The sequence below is a fragment of the Homalodisca vitripennis genome, chromosome 6, assembly GCF_021130785.1.
Source record: "Homalodisca vitripennis isolate AUS2020 chromosome 6, UT_GWSS_2.1, whole genome shotgun sequence".
Lineage (NCBI taxonomy): Eukaryota > Metazoa > Arthropoda > Insecta > Hemiptera > Cicadellidae > Homalodisca > Homalodisca vitripennis.
The window spans coordinates 123,249,709-123,270,990 of record NC_060212.1 but is presented as its reverse complement, the minus strand read 5'-3'; the positions used below and the strand labels follow the sequence as shown (position 1 = coordinate 123,270,990).

General features: G+C 36.5%; 1 long non-coding RNA gene across 1 annotated transcript; it reads left to right on the top strand.

Annotated features, from left to right (window-relative positions):
- Nucleotides 1–3,297: 3,297 nt before the first annotated feature.
- Nucleotides 3,298–5,790, top strand: LOC124365262. The gene is made up of 2 exons (XR_006922723.1): nucleotides 3,298–3,420; nucleotides 5,169–5,790. It is a non-coding gene; the product is annotated as an uncharacterized LOC124365262 (long non-coding RNA).
- Nucleotides 5,791–21,282: the final 15,492 nt, after the last annotated feature.

Genomic DNA, 21,282 nt, shown 5'->3' with positions numbered 1-21,282 from the left:
ACGTGACATCGATTGAATGTAATTAACATGTACAATCTATCTATTGGTACTATGTTTGTCCAATTAAACTGCCAGAAATAATTGCATAATTTTTATTATGTTATTGTTCTGCTACATGAAACATGAAGTTTTAACTAGTGCCTACTTCCTAACAAAATATATTCTGAAAGTGTTGGGGTTTTAAGAAACACACACAATATAACAATCTTTGACGTATTTGTCTAAAATTATAAACACAGACAAAATTATTGTTTTCTTTTAAGTAAAAGTTAATTGATTTCAAATTTCTTAAAAATGAAATTACAACAACAATCTTTTTATTTCTCAACGGTTATGCTAACGAGATGATATTGAAGAATAATCCGATTATATCAATTGTTTAAATGCAAAGTTTGCAGGAAATTTCGCTTAGTAGAAAGATGTTTAAAAATCTGTTTAAACATCAGTAGGATTATGAGTTTGTGAAAATCAACAGCCCTAGGTTTTATATTCATAATATATGATCGTGGAAACAAGGTAAGAAACTCAAATACGGCACTAGAAATACCTTAGACCGGCAGTCATTTATAAGGATCGTAAGCACTTGCTCTTTGACCGATGTAGGTTTTTGAGACCAGTCCCGATACATATTGCTGATCGGGGCAACAATATATCAGAAATATAATTTATGCGAATGGGAAGTTCTCATGCACATAGCTTAAAATAAAAACCGTTTGCGAATTTGCTTAACATCTAAGCTCTCACCCATAAAATCTGTAATAATATGCACCATAAATATGTATACTTCTGTTTCAAAACTACATAGAACTCTACCATTTATAACACCATAAGTGCGTTAGCTGAAACATTAAGGACTTCAACTTTAGGATTGTCTAAAATAGTTCAATTGTACCGAAAGTTATGGAGCTATTAGGCTATATCAATAATCATGTAATAACCCACAAATAAATTTAACTGACAGTAAACAGCTGCAACACTTTCGGTAGAAGTTAGCCAAAGAGGCTTAAACATTTGCTGACATTTATATTTTAGAAAATATTAAACATACAGTTCTTAATTAGTATTGTAATGCAAATTTCAAAGACAATGCTATTATCTCCATTGTACTACACAGCACAAGTAATAAATCTAAATATTAATAAGAGATTGAAACACTGCCGTAAAGTTCACAGTTGTCAATGCGTTCACATAAGGTACTTGAATTGGTTGACTTTCTTGAAATTGTGATATGAAACTTTTGTCTTGGAAAGAGAACAGAGGACTGGGTATTAATATGCATAAACGAACCATTCTTTTTCAGACTACAGTCCGAAAATTGGCATGACAAGCAAGATTTATTGTAAACTTTTATTTTTAAATGCCGGATTCAAGGATGTTCCACCGTTACTCTTACCAAAAGCAGGCTATGAGTGACGGAAGTAGATGCATTTTGACGGAAGTAATCTTTTTATGCATATGCATCTATATATTTTCTTGGTCAAGCTAAAAGATCGAAATTACTTTTACCGTCATAATTATCGTTGATCCGGATGTAGATTTCTTTAAATATAAGTTGGTTTCCAAAATCTACATATGTATGTATTACCGATTGGAGCAACAATGCAAACTCAAAAATGGCGAATAAATTAGACAGGAAGTGAATTTAAACGGTTGGAAGTATAATAGCTTCTTAGTCCTTTGTATGTATTTATATATATATATATATATATATATATATATATATATATATATATATATATTACATTGCATTGATTTATATATATTTTTTCTTCATCTGGATAGCAATGCTAACTCAACTTATGGCATTGGAAATATTTTAGACCAGAAGTAAATTACAACGGTCGAAGTATACGCTTCTTAATCGAAATTAGTTTCTGTTGGTATGTATTTTATTGATCGGGGCAACAAGGCAAACTCAACAATGGCAGTTAAAATATATTAGACTGGAAGTTGACACTTTTGCCAAAGTAGGTTTCCGAGAGGGCAGTCAGACTCACTTATGGTGTAATTGGTTCGAACCAGAAATGTATGTACCTACTCACAAATAACCTGAAATAAAAACCAGTTATAATTGTAATCTACTTTAGAATTTCTTAACCATGAACACTAAAATAATTAGTGCCAGATAGGCACTTCGGTTTGAAAAATTGCCTTAGGGCCCCATCCCATTACATTATATATAATGTAAGGCTACGCCCTTTAATTCTGATTATCAGTGCGTAACTGTGACATTTTATTACGGATTCCAAAGTTTCATGACAATGTTTACTTATAGCAAACTAAGGGTTTCGGACAAGTAATGTAACTTGTATAATAGATTCCATTCGTTACGTAGCAGATAAAGTGAGACATTAGTTTTAAACATGGAATGAAATATATAAAGGATAATAATGTAGGTTTTAGTTTTTGCCAATAAATAAGTTGGTAATGTGACAATCAATTGACTTCATATTTGGACACATTTTGATTTTAAAATAGTTTTTTTTTAGAAAGAATTAACAAGGTCGACGTCAGGTCAGCGCGTATTGGGCTTCGAGTTTGCTCCACAACGATAGAATAGCTCGCAATGGAGGAGCGACGCTTACCATTTTCAATGTAAATGTAGAGTGGAGTTTCACACTAAATCTCAACTCTCTAAGTTAAGCCATTCGATAATTCTTGTGTATCTTATATACACACAGACATATAAAAAGACATAAATCTGATTTTGTCACCACCCTAGGCACAACCCTAGATTTAGTTGTAACATTATATTGTACACATTCTGTGCACAAATAGATACAACCAAGTTCTTTTAGCCTACATCTGATAAACCCTCGGAAATAACTTAAATGTTTTATCCAGGGAAAAATGTATTGGTTTTTATGTACAGATGGCATCCCCTCTTTTTAAAGGGGGCACTATCTTAGGCAAAGCAAACATCCATATGATTATACATTTTAAGTGATTAGTGTAATGATATATATATATATATATATATATATATATATATATATATATATATCACCTGTATTACCTGTATATATTAAAATCCTCATTATTATTAAAAATACTTAATGATGAAAAGTTACGAAAATAAAACTGAACTACGAGGGTACGCGTACATGCATACTAGAAATAAGCTCACAGCATTGGCATCTGCATAAGGTTCCATAATTCAGGTTGCTATCTATACAGGGATTGTAAGCATTAGAGCATTGACTGTTATCGCCTGATACAACCGACCTGAAAGGCGATGAACTTTGGAAGGCTGTGGCTGCGCTAGAGCCGACCTGTACGTACTTGTGTCAGGCCGACGAGGGTTGTGGTGTTCTACGTAACCCGCATTTGCCTGCCGAGCTGCTAGTGGGCAACTAGTATCTGCGTGTGGCTGTTCTGTGTCGAGACTCTGCTACGCAGATTGTACCTTGTTACGAGGAGGTAAGGCAGATTGTAATACATTTTGTTAATTTAGTTTTAATAAATTGTGTGTAATTCGCTTTCTTCAAAAGAATACTTAACATTTAAAATGTTATAATCGTTATAAATGTTAACAGTCTTTCATGCACGGACAGGAGTCTACAACCATAGGTTGGAAATGCTGTGAAACTTGTTTAAATTCTAACTACTCATTAAAACAAGTCAATCAAGTATCAATTATTAATCAATTAAATTAATAATTGGAGGATAATCAATTAAATTAATAATTGGAGATTAATCAATAGCCGAGTTCATTTAATACAGAATTTATAAATATGTTATATGTTGTTGCCGTACTTTTAGTTCTTAATTACAGTATTTTATTTAAAAGCTCTGTCTTGATTAAGTTTAAAAACAACTCACAGATTTCTGTCAGCAATGGCCATGAGTATCAGACACGGCCTAGAAACATGACATCCATCTCTATACACTACAACAGCATGTCGCGAAGGACCGTTTAAAGGGCTGCACAACATCAAAAGCGAACAAAATCCACCTAAATTCAAATAAAAACTGAAACCACACTTTCTTACTAAAACATTATTATACTCCGTAAGATGGATAGGTTCGTGGTAGGCTAATATTAGTTTTAATTTAAGCGTAATGTAAGTACATATAAGTACAATACATATTTCGCATTGACGAATAATTTGATTTCAGTATTAGTTTTAAATAAATTACGGGATTTATAACCGAAAAAACTTTAAATGTATTATGTATCGCTGAAAACAATTTTATCAATTGGGTTACAAATTATCATCGTGACTACAATGTCTAATTTAAACAGTGTTTAGATTTTAAAAAATATAATTTTCTAATAGGATTTCAATTATTAAAAATAACAAATTAAGGTTTTGTTTTACAACAATTTGGTTCAGCTCTGTCTGACTAAATAGATTTTTTTATTATTTGGTACTAAAATTATCTAAAATCTTAATTCCTCAACAATAATAAAACCAATTATTCAATTCCTTAACATTTCATACAATTTTGAACAAACTAGCTATATTTTTATTAAAAAGGTATAAAATTTAATAAATTCCAGCGTAATTAATATTTTTTTGTATTGTAGTGTGAATTGAGAAACTTTGTCATTGTGAAAACTAAATTTGATTAATTTCAATCTAAGTCAAGATAATTATCGTTAGTACAATATAAACAGTTATAATGATCATATTAATTACGCTACTGTATAACAAATAAATTAAAGTCCTTAGGATGGTATTTTAAATACTTACTAGATTCTAATATGTTAACGTAAAGATGAGTTATTAGCTGTTAAAATTAGCATAGAACCACCCAAACATTTTTGTTATTTTAATACAAATCTTAAGAGCCTCTTTGTTACATATTTTAATACATTATAGTATGGGTAGTTTATAGCTTTTGTGTACTTTGCTTGTGCTAATTTACATTTCACTTGTTTTAAATGTGTTATTATGTATCTTTGTATAGAATTTATAATAATATAAAAATTCATATGTACACTATTATGTTACTTAAAAGAATCAAATCACTTGCGAATTAATGATGAGACTTTTGAAATGGTGTCTACAGTATCTTTATACTTTTAAACTTATCATAGTAACTACTATTTGGTTTTCTACGATAAGAAACAAACTTTACATAATTATTAACAATGAATGTTTACTATAGCTTGTTTTAAGGCATTTAAATTTCAGTTATCTAAAATAATTGTTTTGATATAGGGTCCATCTTCGTACGTGGTGATCAACGAACACACTGCCGTAACCGCAGTTTCCCCAGCCTCGTGAAGGTCGCACCGCTATTTTGGGATCTGAGTCCGGACATCACGCTGAGGAGACGGCTTGATTCATCAAACAGATAAGTCCTATTGCATTATTTAGGTTTATTCTTGACCATGGTCGGATGGTTTAGGGAAATTGTACTCATACTACCGTGTATTGCAGACGAACACTAACTCATGGTATTTTAGGAACGGATTATAAGTGCGGTGACGATCGTGACCCCACGAACACAACAAACTAACGATTATGGGCAATCTTTTATGCTAAAAATTGTCTTGGTTTAGTTTTTGGTAATTGTAGTGTATACATAAGTGGTCACTAAGTATTAAAAATTTTGTGGCCTTACAGTATAATTTTTGGAGTCGGCAACATTACCAATAACTTAAAGCTATGAATCTTATATTTTTTAACCTTAACATTTGCTGAAATAATATTACTGTACTGTTTTATTACAAAATTATTAGAAATTAAGATTTAAAGTGCATTCCAGCGATTTCACTGTTTCTTATTGTATAACACATATACTATTATATTCAGGTATAAAGTTAAGCAATCCTAACTCTTACAATGAATTCAATTTTAAATTTCTCGGTTAAAATTTGTCTTTTATTAGCTCTTCTAATATCGTGTAGGTAACTTGAAATTATGACATATATATATATATATATATATATATATATATATATATATATATATATATATACATATTTATATATACATATATATATATATATATATATATATATATATATATATATATATGTTATAATTTCAAGTTATCTACAGGATATTAGAACAGCTAATAAAAGATAAATTTATATATATATATATATATATATATATATGTTTTTTCGCATGACATTGACATCACTTACACATTTAACATACTTTTTTCACATCTATGAATACATGATGTTTTAAAATCATAATTGTATTGTATTAATTACATTGTTAGGATGCTGTTGCATGGTAATTTTTTTGGTCAGGTCTATTTGACATTCGTGTATTGTACAAAACCAGTAAACGGAAACTTTAATTTAATAAATATTAGATCTATATATATATATATTTATTATATATAGATAATATATATAATATTTAAATATAACAAATACTTTTTGCGATTCAATGTTTATTGAAATAAATTAAATTCGGCTATTGCCATTTATACAAATTTAATTAATGTAAATAGAAGTCATTTGACAGGTATTTGGTCTTCCGATCATATGTTAGTTTGGTTATTTAAACACATATGTGAAAGAAACGGCCAAATACAAAATAATTGAATCGTAAAAAGTGAGGGCTCTGTGGTGTAATGGTAGCACATTCACCCGGCAAGTGAGAGATCCGGGTTCGAGTCCCGGCGGAGCAAGTACTTTTTGCGATTCAATGTTTATTGAAATAAATTAAATTCGGCTATTGCCATTTATACAAATTTAATTAATGTAAATAGAAGTCATTTGACAGGTATTTGGTCTTCCGATCATATGTTAGTTTGGTTATTTAAACACATATGTGAAAGAAACGGCCAAATACAAAATAATTGAATCGTAAAAAGTGAGGGCTCTGTGGTGTAATGGTAGCACATTCACCCGGCAAGTGAGAGATCCGGGTTCGAGTCCCGGCGGAGCAAGTACTTTTTGCGATTCAATGTTTATTGAAATAAATTATATATATATATATATATATATATATACTGTATATATAGTATATATCTTACTATTTTACATTTTTCGAGATTCGTACCTATGGCCCTCATTTTCGGACACACCCGGTATTTAAAATGTGACAAAACAATGTTGTGACCGTCTTCATATGAGATTTATCAGGGTTACAGTTTATCACATCGCTCTATGTCCAACGGTTCAACCACAGGAGATTTGCGGTCGGGTGGTCAGAAACACCCTGTATTTATTTAAATGGAGTTCAATTATTTGGTCTTATTTGTTTATTATTTTCCATATTGATGATTTCTGTTTAAGTTAAAGAAATGTTGTTGGAAGATGGAACAATATCTTTAATGGCGGAAGAGAACGAATTGCAACCCATTAAATTTATCGTTCATCTATGCAACCACACTGCTTTTTCATGTGTTTACAAGTTAAGCGCTGCTGAAGCCTAAGAACTACAATTAATCGATTGTGTGAATTACAATGTACCGAAGGGGATAATTCCCCTTTCTATTCCCTCAGAGGTCTTTTCTCGTTCGCCCTCAACATAAAGGGGGATTTTAAAGGCTCGCCTATACTCCGGGTTAAAGAAAAATCGAGAACAGCAATGTAGGGCCGTGAAATACACGGACTTAACGTGTTATGTCAAAGGAGATAAGCCACTGAGCCTGGGAGCTAAGGTCAGATGACGGGACCAAGAACCGGGAGTCATGTCGTAAACAGAGACGTCGCAACACAGACGGCTCAACCCCTTGATAATTATTAACATTATTACATTGGAATATGTTAATAATGTATCTTATTATGTATTACAGTAGTGCACCATTAAGAGTATTTGAGAGCTTGACCAAGGTGTTATCACAATGTATTAAAATATTATACTTAGTTTTCACAGCTATGGACACGGCAGCCTGGGAATATAGCATTAGTTTAAATGTAAATTATTATTATTGTAAAGTAATATTAGTTCGTAATATAATAATTAAATCCAAATGGGTAGCAATCAACACGTGATCCACACCTCTTTGGAATTATTAATTAGTTAATTTCACTACACTGTAGATCATATGCTTGACGCTTGTACAATATAGTAATGTACATACTTCCGGTATAGAGTGTCAATCAAAGAATATGAGCCATGTTACACTCGTATGTTATTATACATCCTAACAGTTGTCGTTCACATATCACATCTTTAATTTTTGCCGCACATTTAAAAATTTTATATGATAAACATTCAAGACCTTCGTGGGCGTGGATGTTTTCTATATTGTAATAGCTATTATTAATTGAAGATCTCCAGTAAGTCATTTATAGTTGATATTTTTTCTCGTACACTTCAATTCAATAAACTGAGGAACATAACCTGGTATAATATGTTTTATAACATTTTCATATAATTCATCATTATTAATACATGTTTTGTATGTGTGTTGAATTTCAATTTTCTTACAACGTTCTAAACATATGAAATAGATATTTTCCCTTATAGCCTGGCATTTTTTCTGTTAACCTACTGCAGTTCCTTGTGCTATTTTATACGAGTAGCAGATTACTAATTTGTATAAATTTGGTAAGCGCCAGAAAACTGGACGTGATATAACTCGTGAGCTGTTTGTTGCCAACCATGTTTTGTGAGAAAAAGCTTTTTATTGCCTAACAGTGATTTAAGTTTTGGCAAAGATAATTCACAAGCTTCTCTGCAGTTATCCTTTAAAGTGTCAATAATGCATTTTGAAGCAACGTTAGTTGTAGATTATTTATTTATTTTTTATGGACTAGTTTACTATTTTTATTAAATATAATTATTCCTGGGAATAAAATTCAGGCCAGAATCAATAACAACCAAAATTTTAGCTTTTGCATCAAATTTAATGTGATTATGTGCTTGATTACTCCCTACAGTAACGTTGTCTACTTCCCATGTTTGTAGTAACTGGTACATACTAGGTGTTATACATGGAAAGTCAATGGTGGAGAGCTCTTGATATGAAGCATGAATTGTGTTAGACTATAAGTACTAAGTATTGTAAACGAACTACTTTTTAAAATGTATTTACTTCCATTTTTATTTGCTGTTTTTGAACAGTGATACAGGTGATAGGCATTTTAATCTCCACATAATAATGAGAAAACATTCATACTTATTCTATTACGATCTCAACTCTAAAATATAATTTCGCATACATACTTTATTAAGGACTTAATGTACTTGTGAGCCCTGCAAGAGCTTGTCTAATCAATCCATATTGAAAATAGTGATGGCGACAATAAGCCTAAATATTAGTGGAAACCAGAAGTTGTACCGCCCCTGCCTGTTATTGGGTATTGTCCGGCGTATAGGCCGGATATCACAGTGGCTACCAGTATTTGTCTCACCACTGTCTTCGTGTTATTGGGTATTGTCCGGCATATTGACCGGATATCACAGTGGCTACCAGTATTTGTCTCACCACTGTCTTCGTGTTATTGGGTATTGTCCGGCATATAGACCGGATTTCACAGTGGCTACCAGTATTTGTCTCACCACTGTCTTCGTGTTATTGGGTATTGTCCGGCATATAGACCGGATATCACAGTGGCTACCAGTATTTGTCCCGCAATTGTGCACTTGTTAAGACCGGGACACACATAACAGCACCGTGCCCGACACGTGAGTCTGCCGAGTGTCGGTGCCGGCTCGGCTCGGTTACCGTGAGGCCACACATATCCGTATACAGTCCGAGCGCAACAACCTCACTATTTGTACTAGACTTAGAGCATGTTTCTTTTGAATTCGAAGTGACAGATACTTAAAAAATATTCAGATGATTAAGTATTGCTTGAGATGAAGAATGTTAATTTTATTGTTGATATTTTTATTAATCGCTTTGGTGAATGAAACATTGCAATGCTACAGTAAAGCTTCTTACAATCAGCTAGTATGTACAATTTGTAAATATAATTATCTTGGTTATATTTTCTATCCTTGTAATTCTTGTTCGTTGTGTTTTCATTGCAGTGAATTTCGGTCAAATACACTATAAACGGTATATTTGGTATTTTTTGTATTAAACCCAAGACCTTATAGTGTAATACCAGAGTTTGCCATGATGCAAGCCCTTTTATAATAATTTGTAAAACATAGTAAATATTTGTAAAATATATACTGGAGAACATGGGCTTTTCTTGCTTGAAAATCTAATTGTAAATAAAATATTTTTATTTTTACTTTATTGAAGTGAAAAGAATAAAAAAATAAACATGTCTTAGAAACATTCTAAATATGACCCATACAAAATACCGGAATAAATGTATTAACTTCAAAACATCAAAGATAAATAGAATTTTGCGCAAATAATTATATACTTGTCATTTCTTAATTAATGAAAAGTTTTTATAGATTTTACATAATTCGAGTTTAGTTGTTTAAAATCACTTAATGTACAACATGGTTTTCAAATTTGTTGTTATTTTAGCACAATAAGAAAATATGACTAGTTTACTCTAAGGTAAAAAATGTAATAATTTTATTAATAAATATGATTTTGTACGCAAACACAGGATGTAAAGTTAGTAGGCTATAATAACTAACTCAAAAAGTAGAACGTTTATACTACTTAAATAGTTTCAAAAAGAAGAACGCAACAGTAACCAACATATGATGCCGCAAATAGACCGCACGTGCCCGTCAAAATTCAAACTTCAACTACTATCGGTGATGGTGAGGGCACGGTGCGGCCATGACGGTCTGGTGTCCGTGCGGACATGTGTGGACTTGCAGGTAGAATACTGCACTGCAATTCTTTCACTGTATGACGGCCATCACACGGGCGACTGACGTGTCGGACGCGGTGCGGGAATGTGTGTCCCGGCTTTTATTGGGTATTGTCCGGCATATAGACCGGATATCACAGTGGCTACCAGTATTTGTCTCACCACTGTCTTCGTGTTATTGGGTATTGTCCAGGCATATAGACCGGATATCACAGTGGCTACCAGTATTTGTCTCACCACTGTCTTCGTGTTATTGGGTATTGTCCGGCATATAGACCGGATATCACAGTGGCTACCAGTATTTGTCTCACCACTGTCTTCGTGTTATTGGGTATTGTCCGGCATATAGACCGGATATCACAGTGGCTACCAGTATTTGTCTCACCACTGTCTTCGTGTTATTGGGTATTGTCCGGCATATAGACCGGATATCACAGTGGCTACCAGTATTTGTCTCACCACTGTCTTCGTGTTATTGGGTATTGTCCGGCATATAGACCGGATATCACAGTGGCTACCAGTATTTGTCTCACCACTGTCTTCGTGTTATTGGGTATTGTCCGGCATATAGACCGGATATCACAGTGGCTACCAGTATTTGTCTCACCACCACTGTCTTCGTGTTATTGGGTATTGTCCGGCATATAGACCGGATATCACAGTGGCTACCAGTATTTGTCTCACCACTGTCTTCGTGTTATTGGGTATTGTCCGACGTATAGACCAGATATCACAGTAGCCGCCAGTAATTGTCCTGCCACTGTGCACGTGTTATTGGGTATTGTCCGACGTATAGACCAGATATCACAGTAGTCGCCAGTATTTGTCCCACCACTGTGCACGTGTTATTGGGTATTGTCCGACTATAGACAAGATATCACAGTAGCCACCAGTAATTGTCCCGCCACTGTGCACGTGTTATTGGGTATTGTCCGACTATAGACAAGATATCACAGTAGCCACCAGTAATTGTCCCGCCACTGTGCACGTGTTATTGGGTATTGTCCGACTATAGACAAGATATCACAGTAGCCACCAGTAATTGTCCCGCCACTGTGCACGTGTTATTGGGTATTGTCCGACTATAGACAAGATATCACAGTAGCCACCAGTAATTGTCCCGCCACTGTGCACGTGTTATTGGGTATTGTTCGACGTATAGACCAGATATCACAGTAGCCGCCAGTAATCGTCCTGCCACTGGGCACGTGTTTTTGGGTATTTATTTATTTATATTTTATAATGTTACAATACAGCCGAAGCCAATTACACTGTGACATTAATATTATTTTATATGAATATAATTGGATAACTTTTAACAACAACAAAAACACACACAATTTAATCCAAAACAACAGCTCAACTACATTAAATATCAACTATACACAAAAAAAGAGCATTTGAAAGTTGACAAAGTTGACAACACTACCGAAGCACCGACCGATAAATTAACCACAAGAGGAATCAAATAATTTAAATAAACAACAACCGAGAATCAATAAACTACTGTCCAAAAGTAATCAATTAAACATGTACTAAAACTAGTTAACAAAATATATATATAACAATATAACAATTATAAAATTTGATTCAGTTAAAACAAATATATATATATATATAAACACCAATAAATATTTACTATATAAATAACAACAACAATAACAATATGTTTTAACTATTAATTGATAATCAGGAGTATTTTAACCTTAAAATCTCTGTAAGAGAAATTAAATACATCTAAAGAGTTTGAGTGCTCATTATAAAGTCTAATAATTTTGTGTTAACCCAAATTAGTGCGAGAAAATCGCGGAACAAACAATGCAACTGAGCGGGAGTTGTGGCGGGGGACGGCAAAGTCCAACATAGATAACAAGGCACTGTCATCCAGCACTCCGTTCACTAGCTTATGTAGGTACAACAACATGCCTAATTTACGCCGCTTTGTTAAGCTATCCATATTATAGATGTTAAGAAGCTCTGTATACGGAATAATATCAGTGTAGTGACCAAATGTTTTATAATACAAATATCTTAAAAAATTTTTTTTTTTTTGAACACTTTCCAACATATCTGAGAGACATATTAAATGAGGGTGCCAAACAACAGAACCATATTCCAATTTTGTCCGACTATAAACAAGATATCACAGTAGCCACCAGTAATTGTCCCGCCACTGTGCACGTGTTATTGGGTATTGTCCGACTATAGACAAGATATCACAGTAGCCACCAGTAATTGTCTCGCCACTGTGCACGTGTTATTGGGTATTGTCCGACGTATAGACAAGATATCACAGTAGCCGCCAGTAATTGTCCCGCCACTGTGCACGTGTTATTGGGTATTGTCCGACTATAGACCAGATATCACAGTAGCCGCCAGTAATTGTCCCGCCACTGTGCACGTGTTATTGGGTATTGTCCGACTATAGACAAGATATCACAGTAGCCGCCAGTAATTGTGCCCGCCACTGTGCACGTGTTATTGGGTATTGTCCGACTATAGACAAGATATCACAGTAGCCGCCAGTAATTGTCCCACCACTGTGCACGTGTTATTGGGTATTGTTCGACGTAGGCTATAGACCAGATATCACAGTAGCCGCCAGTAATTGTCCTGCCACTGGGCACGTGTTATTGGTTATTGTCCGACGTATAGAACAGATATCTCAGTAGCCGCCAGTAGTTGTCCCACCCCTGTGCACGTGTTATTGGGTATTGTCCGACTATAGACAAGATATCACAGTAGCCGCCAGTAATCGTCCTGCCACTGGGCACGTGTTATTGGTTATTGTCCGACGTATAGAACAGATATCTCAGTAGCCGCCAGTAGTTGTCCCACTCCTGTGCACGTGTTATTGGGTATTGTCCGACGTATAGACCAGATATCTCAGTAGCTGTGATTAGTCCGTCCGTCCCGTAAGTCTGGTATCCTGGAACATTAAATACAGTGGCGGACTGCAGGTGCGTTTCTGTAAGTAGGATTAGGTCGACATCGTGGTCAACAGCAAAGAGATGGAGTTCGTTCCTCCGCGTCGCTACGCCGTTCGCGTTCCAGATAGCAAGTTTTAGGCTTTTATTCATTGGAGAGGAGTTCCTGGAAAGACGTCAGTAAGGCAGCAAGCAACTCGCTGTGATTTTTTGTTGTTGTCGGATACGATCGTTACTAAAGAGGTTATCCACCTTAGGACAGCACCGTGGGACAGGAAGCCCTTTGGCTGTAAGGTACCCTCACAGTTTTTATCGCCGTCATTTGTGTCGCCGAGGTACTGGTTATGGCTACCGCTGAAGGGTGATCCTCCATTGGTTCCACCACGTCCTCCTGCGGGTAAACTGAAACAGAGGGTTGGTTAGTGCTCAGTTTTCGGCGGTTTGAGCGGGCCCTCAGCCTTCTCTGCTGCTTAGCGACGGTTGAGGCAGTTGAAGCAGGTGGGGCTGCGGCTTCCGGCTCTGAGTTTGCTGCCTTAACGGTTCTCTGTTTCCTGGGAACAGGAATAGGAGCAGGAGCATGTGTTGCAGTCGTGTTGGCCGGAGCTACAGGTGCTGTAGCTGGCTTTTGTTGAGGAGTGGGTGAGTCTGGACGGAGCCTGGTGGCAGCTAGGACATCTGCGTACCTGCGGGCAGAGACATTCGTGGTTGATAGGGTACGTACTTGCCCAGTGACCGGTCGCGCAGTAGCGGCGCCCGAGTGCCGCTGCAGAGCCTCACGGCGGCGCAGCGTACCATGGCCCGCTTGTTCGCTCCGCAGCCCCTGTAGCTCGCGGGGTGCTTACCACCACAGTTAGTGCATTCGCACTTGCTGTCTTTTGGCAGAGTGCATGTGGCTACGTTGTGCTCTCCTCCACATCTGGCACAGCGTGCTGGGAGGTGGCAGTTCCATGAACTGTGGTTGAACTGCTCACAATTATATCATTGTGGCAGTCCTCTTCTGGGCGAAAACTGGTCAACAGAGACTCTGACGCCCAACGAGGTGTTGAGCTGCCATGTTTGTGACCAGCTGCCAGTTTTCTGAAACGGACATAAAAACTGTTAGTTTGGTGGCGACCAGCCTAGTCGCGGCGTTGGAGGGGTGCGACGTGAGTCGGCGTGAACCCCTGGTCTCTGAGATCTTCCGCGATGTCCTCTGTTGAGGTCCATGCCGGAAGTCCTCTGATTACAGTTTTCAGCTCCTGTTCCTCCTTCAAACTAAAGGTATGGAAGGCGAGCTTGGCATCGAGTAGTTCTCGCTGTGCTGTTCTGAAACATAGTTCGATTTTGCATAAAATATGCACGCGAGTGCCCACATATTTTGCATCAAAGGTACAGGCTTCTCAGGTGGCGTAAGAGCGATGTCCAGGCGGTGACTCCTTGAACGATCAGCGGCGGTATACGCTGCTGGCGGCACTCTCCAACATTTGGTTCTGGATTCTTTTGTGCTGTAACAAATATTGCAGTTGAGGATTCGGAAGATGTGGAAGCCCGTCTCCCCCGTTTCCTTGGTGGGACGGACTGACACGGTTCTTCACTGTTGGACGGGTCGGCCAAGGCCGCACTATGCACCAGGCCGGAGCCATCCAGCTGTGACGTCACAGTAGCAGCCGTTACATTCAATGCAAAATACGCAACTTACAACCTGTCATTTGACAGCTTAAAATCTGGAGTAAAATTATGTATGTTATATCAAATTAAAGCTTACATCATCCTCTTTAAATCTGTGGCAATATTGTCTTATTTCGGCGTTCAAGTTCAAGTTCAAAACTCTTTATTCACGTCAACAAAAGTACATAAATCTCACAAATCCCAATGCGCCTCACAGGGCGCGTGCGGGAAAAGTAGTTGACAGTTAACATGTTAAGCTTTGAAACATTTTGCAGTCGTTCATTTTTATCTCCCACCACCATTAACTTTTAATCCAATAGAAAATAGAGACAATTCAAAAATTACACTTTTTTTAGCTTAATCATTATATCAAAACATTTTTGAGCAGAAAGCGACAATAAATAATAAACTGCTAACAAATAAAAACCTGTTTGCCATGGTAAGTAAAAACAATTCTGGAAATATGCACTAGGATGATCTATAGATTTTTAACCGGAAACAATAGTATGTACTATAAATAATTAACAGTAAAAACAACAATAACATTGAAATAATAATAACAATTTCATTAACTGTATAAACTATGAAGTAGAAAGGCCTATAACCAGAAATAAACTATAAAGTAGAAAAGATCTATAACAATAAATAAACTATGAAGAATTAACAATAAAATAATATAACTTAGCAATGTAACAAATAAACCTTATAATCTAAAAAAACAGTATAAATTTAAACATTAAACCATAGACAATGACAATGACTTCCCATCAGTTATATCAATATTTGGTGACATGATAGATACTATTGTCATTAAATTTTGTATCGTATAATATTGCCTTCCTTAAGGGAGAGGCAATATCCACAGCACAGTCATAAATTGAAATCTGTGTCCATGGTGTCTGAATACAATATCATTAATAGTGGTAAGTGACTTTTGAAACTTAACAAAACAATGACTTTGCAGTTAACTTTGTGAATCACATTAAATAAGTAACCTAACATACTAAATAAATATAACATAACAAATAATAAATAGTATAAAATATAAAATAATAATATACAAATACTATATAACAAATAAATACTATGTAACAACTAAATACTATATAACAAATAAATACTATGTAACAATTAAATATTATATAACAAATAAATACTATGTAACAATTAAATACTATATAACAAATAAATACTATACAAACCATTAAATACTATATAAACAAATAAATACTATGTAACAATTTAATACTATATAAAAAATAACTATAATATATAAATAAATATAATAAAATGCCTGCAATAACGATACATGAGAAGTAGTTTGATATGACAAGTTGTACTTATGTGTTTCTGACAAGTTCAAGAGCTTTCATTTTTACCTTGTGTTTTTTCTCGGAAATAATTTCATTTCCATACGCTAAAATCAAGTTATTGAAGCATTTTCGACCTGAATAACTAAACTGATGTCTGCTCTGCTCTTTGGTGTAATAAGGAATTTCCAGTTGCATATACCGGGCAGAGCGAGTTGTTCTCATTATTTCCTTGAACGGATATTGATTAATATATTTGTAAATATGCATTATTGCTGAGTACTGGTAAACCTGTTTAAATGTCAATATTTTAAACTGGTTGAAAATGTAACTTACTCTTTCATTTCTTTTTATAGTAAACATTGTTCTAAGTGCATGTCTTTGACTTATAACCACGGGCCTAATAATTGAGGGGTATGTTCCTCCATAATGAATTATTCCATATCTCATCATACTTTCAAACCATGAAGTGTATATTTCTATCAGTTGTTCACTTTTAACATACTGCTTCAAATGATAAAGTGCATAATTAACTTTTCTTAATTTCTTTGATAAGTAATCAATTTGGTGATCCCATTTAAGGTGTTGATCTAAATATAAACCTAAATATTTAACAAATGTAACTACTTCAATGTTAGAACATGAGCAACTATACAAACACTGATGCTTGTGACAGATTAAATTGAAAACATTTTGTAAATATTCTTTAGGTACTTTATGGTCGAAGAACCATTACACATTTAGATTTTTGAGCATTTATTAATAATTTATTTTCGATTAACCAGCGTGATACTTTTTCTAGATCTTGACTTATTTTTAACTGTAGAGCTTGCCTATTATAGGCAGAGCACAGGCGTGTATAAAAATAATAAAATTGATTTGATAGACATGTACTAAAATTAATTAGAACTTTTCACTTCAGGCTGTTTATAAAGCTACTTGATGCCTTAAACTATCAAAAGACTTATTAATTTGTTTCAATATTTGAAAATTGGGGTATAAATGAAGATTAAAAGTGAGTTCAAAAACTTATTTTAATTTATAAAAGTATGCTTATTTTGAGTAGGTAGTCACAATATTAGTTGCAAAGGTAAAAATGACATATTAGTAAAACATTGTATGTAGGTATCATCAGATATTACAAAGAATTATAAATACCAAATAAACAATACTTACTACTTGTTAGAATAAAATTTTACCAATTCTATTTTGTTTAGTTTTTTATACATTTTAGTTTGAACTTAACTTAGAAACTTTTCTCTTTTTGTTAGATTTTGTTTTTACACTACAATTCTTCTCAGACTGTTTTCTTTTCATTGAATCAGTTGCTGATCTGGAATAATTATTCAAAAGAATATTACAAAATAAAAAAATGAATTGTACTGTAAGTCTACTTTTTTCTACATTACAACTGTTACACATTGCATTCTCATTTAAGGCCAAAAATTCTAAGATAGTCTGTTTTAATACTGCTCTCTGATTATTTCTCAGAAGAAATTTACTTTCATATCTATCAGATAAACAAACTTTAAAAGATATAACAATAACCTGCATAATGAAATCAGAGAAGTATTTCAAATCACCCCAATCAATTAAGTTAAAGTAAACATTATCCTTCCGTAAAGGAGCGATAGAACAATTTGAGTCAGAACCAAGGGTTAACAATTCCTTGCACGATTTACATGATATATTCTTTAAAATAATATGGCTTACATAACCACCAATATATACTAAACTTAACATATCATTCTCTGTATCTTCATTCAAATCTACTTGAAACTCGTCAAAAACTGGATTAACGATTTCTTTTTCACATTTCTCTAAATCATCGTTCTGAGAGAATATATCTGATATACATATTTCAGAATGTTTTGCAGAGTATAATTTAATGAGACTTAATATTTTCAACTTTTTTTCAGATTGTATTACCTGATTTACTGAAATGTTATAGCAGCCCCACTCATTTGCCTAAATTGGCCAAAAAGTGCTTCCAAACTATCTGTTTGAAATTTTCCTAGTAAGATGTAGGACAATTTTAGGTTCTTAGTTAAGAATTCGACTATTTCTAATAGAGTTTTTGTCGTTCCATTCCTACAACCTACTTTTTCTCCTTGAATCTCTATCTCATTCCATTTAACTAACCATGAACAAAATTTTTCTAAATATAAACTGGTTTTGTCTATCATTAAATTAATTGGCTTGTAATATTCATCATTAAATCTTACCCCTTTTTAAGCTTGATTTACATTCACAACTTTCCACCATTTTAAAATGATGTCCATGAAATAAGCAGTACTAGAGTTTATATCGGTATTTTTTAGAGCTGCAATGTGTTTTTCGTCAAATAATTTACAACAAAGTAAAACATTTTGCCTTTCTATCGAAGTGGGATGGAGAACTTTCAGAGAAAAAGCAGGTGCTAATTTTATATTTTCATTTTGTTCTTTCTTGTGTAACATTTTAAGTCAGATACACATGCAGTTTGTTTAATATTATAATTGTCGACATTTGGAAACGTAAATGTCTGTTTGCTATCACATTGATTCAGTTAATCACGTTAAGTTAATAACCTCAGTCAGTTAATCACGTGCAAGCGCAGGGTGGAATGGTTGGTGTTGCCTTGAGCTACTCAGCCAGTGCGCCGTGCGGCTTGTCTCAGCTGATGCGGCCGGCCACTGCGATGACGTGGCGCGCTAAGTGGAGGGGTGACTCCGGCCTGGTGTATAGTGCGGCCTTGGGTCGGCGGTAGTCAGCTCGGGGGGCGGCATGTGACGCACATTCTACTTCCATCCTGTAACAATAGACACAAAGTGCCCGACCGTCAAGTCAAGTCACTGTGACTGTGGGGGGTTTTTCCCCCACTTCTTTCAAGGCTTCTGCCGCTGGGCTTTTGCCTTGTGTCTGCAAGGGTCAAAGCCCTAGTAGCTTTCGCTACCTGTCAGTGTTTTATTTTTGTGTATTGTAGTAGTGGAGTGTAGTCTAGTAGCTAGTAGTTCATTGGAAGACGGAGTTGGGGGACCTCCTGGTCACGTAGACGACGGATGTGTTCCCACGGCGAGGATTCTGCTGCTTCTTCTAGAGTTGATGTAATTCCATCCACGAAGCTTCTGATCGTAGGGACGTTGGCCGATGCTCTGATCACGGTGTTTCTTACAAACCAGGCACCTACTCTGGACTGCGAGTAGTTTTCTCCGGGCAGACTTGCAGGTGAGGTGATACCATGCTGGAGCCGCGTAGGTTATCACTGATCGGGTCAGAGCCGTGTAGAGCAGGACCTTCGTCCTGGTGGGCAGCTTCGTGGAACGGAGCAGTGGGCCGATGCTAGCAAAGCCCTTCTTTGCTAGTCCGCAGATCCTCGTGACGTGGGGAGTGAAGGTCAGTCCGCTGTCCAGGAGTACCCCCAGGTACTTGACCGTCGTCCTCCAAGGAATGTTGTCCCCGTTGAGAGTCAGTTGTCGGCCGTCCGCTTGCCTCCTTGACCTTGTGACGTTGATAGCTTCACACTTGTCTACGTTGACCTTGATCCGCCATTTTTCACACCAGGGCTCCAGTAGATCCAGCTGCCGCTGCATGTAGACTCTGGCCATCCTCAGGTTTGCAGATGTGGCCGTGAAGAGTGCATCATCGGCGTACAGCGACAGCTGCACTCTTGGAGCTACGGGGATGTCGTTTGTGTACCACAGGTACAGGATCGGGCCGAGCACTGACCCCTGTGGTACACCGGAGGAGACTGGTCGAGTCGTGGAGGTGGATCGGGCAACGCAGACGGAGAAGGTCCGGTGGTGAAGGTAGTTGCGGATTAGCCGGAACATCCTGCCAGGCAGCGGGGACTCTGTGAGTTTGTACAGTAGGCCGTCGTGCCACACCTTGTCGAAGGCCTTGCTCACGTCTATCAGGACCGAAGTTGAATGGTGTTTCCTCTCCACCGCTCCTGAGATGTAGTTTAGAACTCTGCGGAGTTGGAGGGTGGTCGAGTGTCCACTTCGGAAACCGAACTGTTCAGTCCTAATAGACGTGAAAAACTCCTCAGGGAACCTAGCCAGCATGATCCTCTCGAAGATCTTGGAGAGTACAGGCAGCAGGGAGATGGGCCTGTGGTTCTCCGGGAAAAGGGGGTCCTTGCCGGGCTTGGGAATCATAACTACCTTGGCATCCTTCCAGGTGGTCGGGAAGTGGGCCAGGCGTATGCAGGAATTCATGATGCATGTGATAGTGACGATCACCCAAGCCGGCAAGTTCTTCAAAGCTGGCGTTCCCAGGGAGTCTGGGCCAGGAGCCTTCTTTGGGCGGAGGCGACGGATGTGGTCGTTTATTTCTTGTGTAGTCACCAAGGGCAGCGGGTCATCCTCTTCAGGTTCGTAGTCCTCCAGGAAGTCTTCGATTCTTTCGCAAGTGACCTCGTCGTAGATGTCAGCGTGTGGGGAGAATTGATCTTCCATGGTGTCGGCGAAGGCCTCGGCTCTGTCTCTGGGGGAGTAAACGATACCACGTTGGCCGTGGAGAGGGCGGTTTACCTTCTTATCCCCTCGGAGAGCTTTGGAGACCTTCCAGATGCCGCCGACACCATCGTCAGCTTGGTGTTCCACGAAGTTGTCCCACGTAGCTGCTCTGTGTTCCGCCAAGAGACGTGAGCATCTCCTGGCTTGGCGGTTGAAGACTTGCTTAGCGTGGGGACACCGTGTCAGCTGGTACTCCCTTCGCAGTCTACGACGTAGGCGTATCTCCTCTCTCAGGTTCTCAGGAA